Here is a 3,233-nt window from a genome sequence, read left to right on the forward strand (position 1 = left end):
ACCTCTTCCTCCCTCACAAAACCCCCCCAGGATAATAATCCTGGGAAGATATACTTCTCTTCACTGCCAGCAGTCCCACGGATTTCTAGGGGACGAGAATAACCCACAAAAGAACTCTGTTTTTCCTATCATGGAATGACAGCAGGCTGCTAAAACTTCTGGGATTTGAACCTGTCCTTCCAAAAAGTAGAGCTTCTTTTCATTCTACTATATAGACAACTTCTTTATTTCTCTTATTGATACATCATGCAAAAGTAGGGCTATTTTACACAAACTAAAAATAATGTATTGCTGGTTCCTACAGGGCCAACCGTTCTATCATCCACTGCATCAACAGCTGTTATTTAAACTAAATGTACAGACTCATGTGATTACTTAATGTGTTATGATCATGAGAACATTAATGGCAGCATTTAGTAAATCGCTTGAACTCCTGCACCTTTGCTGTGAGAAACAAAGTGTTTTTTCACTCCAAAAAGCTTCAGACGTAATTTTTTTTCTATTTTTGTTATAAGCTCTTCAGGCCAGATAGTGTTTTTTCATTTATGAGACACCTACCTAGCATGCTATGAATAGTCATCCCTGGATAACAGTTCAAGCTTAAAGGAGAGCTAGGTACTACGCTTACGCTAGGTCATCCCATTGGCCTCGCCTCAGATCTATCAGAACCACTGCAGACAGACATGGCTAGCCCTCTCTGGGTACTTTACCTCACCTAGGAGGTGGTGGACTTAAAAGCCATCCCACACAACGGCAATCCTGAGTCTCATCATCATTGGTGAGCCCTTGATTCAATGATCTCTACCATGGATTTACATACGGGTCCTGAGAGGACTCAGGAGTCTGATCCTGGAACTACAGATCTGCCCACAGTAGTCTTGCATCTAATTAGGTGACAATGGATATTTTAGGATTCCATGATGGAAGACGATCATGATTAACTTGCACGCCCCTTCAAGTCAGAGATGCTATTTAAGGGCTTGTGCAATTCTAAGAAACTAGCCTCTTCCCTCGTGCCTGATCATTCTCTTGCTGCTCTCTAGGGGCTGGAACTGTTAGCAGAGCCTTTAGGGAAACAGTAGCGTAGCTTCTCATGAGCTGCAAAATTCAAAATAGTTTTCTAGGGTTAGAAACAGCCACATGTTTAAAAACAAAGTAAGAATCAATTATTTTAAGTCCTCTGGTTGTTTTCCTGTAGGCAAGTCTGTGCTGAATTGGCTTAGTTTGCAGAATAATATAAATAATTCCAGGAACCAGAGAACAACCTAAGGAGCTGTGACTCCATCCTCTTTTCTTTTAAGTCCCTCATTAAATCTCACCTTTCGCATTCTCTCCACAGAGAAGCAGTAGTCAAACACGAGGGCTGAAATCCCAAAAATCCAGATACAGAGATCATGGAGTTACCAAGAAATGTGCTAGGAGCACTCTGAATTGTCCAACCTAATGCACACTTTGTGGATACCGCAGAATTACACACAAGGCACAAGTGTCTGCTGGCCTGCTGATTGATGATCTGTTTCATACAATGGGTACTATATTGGAAAGTTTTCTTAGAAGAAAACTACTTTTCTCAGACTAACTTTGCGCTTCTGTAGCACCTTTCAACCAAGGATCTTAAAAGCATTCACACAAAGGATAGTCAAGACTGGAAATAAAGAAAAAAACCAAACCAAAACCACAGACACACTATGTGTCTATACTACACCTAGTACAACAGGGCTGCAATCCTGATTTGTTGGGGAGGAGAGGAAAAGGAGGTTTCAGCACTGCAAACAATTAAAAAAAAATACAAGACAGGATTATTCTATGGAAGCATATAGGAAACAAACATTCCCTGTCAGATGCTATTGTTTTTAATATAGATGAGAAAGAGATGTACTGTATTAACTATTTACCTTAGGAATGTAATATATCATAACTTGCCAATTGCCAAGACACACCCCTTATCTTGTGGTTGGGGTGGGCGTACATGGTCTCATGTACTGGTGACCCCTGTTGCACAGCAAACCTATGAGTGCGACACCCCCCCTCTTATAAATTAAAAACTTTTTTATATTTAATATTTATAAATGGTGGAGGCAAAGCAGGATTTGGGGATGGAGGCTGACAGCTCACAACCCCCCCCCCCCCATGTAATAACCTTGTGACCCCCTGAGGGGTCAAGTTTGAGAACCCCTGCACTAAACCCAATTTCAGCCACTCTACACAGAGTGGATGTTTGTGCTAATCTGTGTAACATTATTGTAATGGGCAGGGAATTATGAACTACTTGAGCTTCGATTTAATGTGCCTTCCTTTTCTCAAAGCAGTAGGAAGAGGCATTTTATTGCTGAAGTCATTGAGTACAACACTTCTTACCTTATTAGCACATTCACTGTTCAGTCACTCTCTGCTACCCTACTGGGTTGGTGCAATGCTCCTGCCACACTGTAAATAACTGGAGATTTGTCTAAATTGATGGCAGCCACACGGCCCAAATGCGAAGAGCTATGTCTGAACAAGTCGGAAGCCAAGTTACCATGTGTGCGGAGCTAGTGCTGAGGAGTTTGACAGATAGTGACAACTCAGCCTGCTGAGTAAGACGAAGTAAGGAGGTGCAAATATTTATTTGAATATATTTAATGAGAGGAAAAAGTGCACCAAGAGCCTGCAAAGCACAGACATCTGGTAAAGAGACACCGGCTACGTCTAGGAGTACAAACCCACCCAGACCCCACGGGCACATGTTGAGGCAGCTAGCCCATGCTACTGTGGTGATGCTACTTTAGCACACTACTTCCAGGGGAACTAACATGAGTAGGGCTACTCGAGCAGGGAATCAGACCCCCAGCTCCAAGCGCAGACGGAGCCAGTTTCACTCCTAGGTCGCAAGTTCAAATCTGGTGAAGTGTAGCAGTTAATACATACTTTTAGCCAGCAATAAAAGTGGTTTTGTTTAGAAACTAACAAAACCAAACTTAAAAAAGGACGTTAAGGAAATTTACTCTCAAGTCCAAGAATGTATATGTAAATATAATCCCTGTGAAAAAGACCTTACAAGGAGTAAAAGACACCTTTTACTGAAGCAATTCCTCTTTGTGCTAGCCCATAATAGGACCCTCTTGTGTGTCAACAGTGACAGAGAAAGCAGGCTTGGTAGATAAATGTATTCCTTGAAATACCTGCACACAGCTGCATGAGATTTTGTAAATTAATTTTAACTTCCAGAGAAAATTTAGGGAAAAAAAAAAACC

The sequence above is a fragment of the Mauremys mutica genome, chromosome 23, assembly GCF_020497125.1.
Source record: "Mauremys mutica isolate MM-2020 ecotype Southern chromosome 23, ASM2049712v1, whole genome shotgun sequence".
Classification (NCBI taxonomy): domain Eukaryota; kingdom Metazoa; phylum Chordata; order Testudines; family Geoemydidae; genus Mauremys; species Mauremys mutica.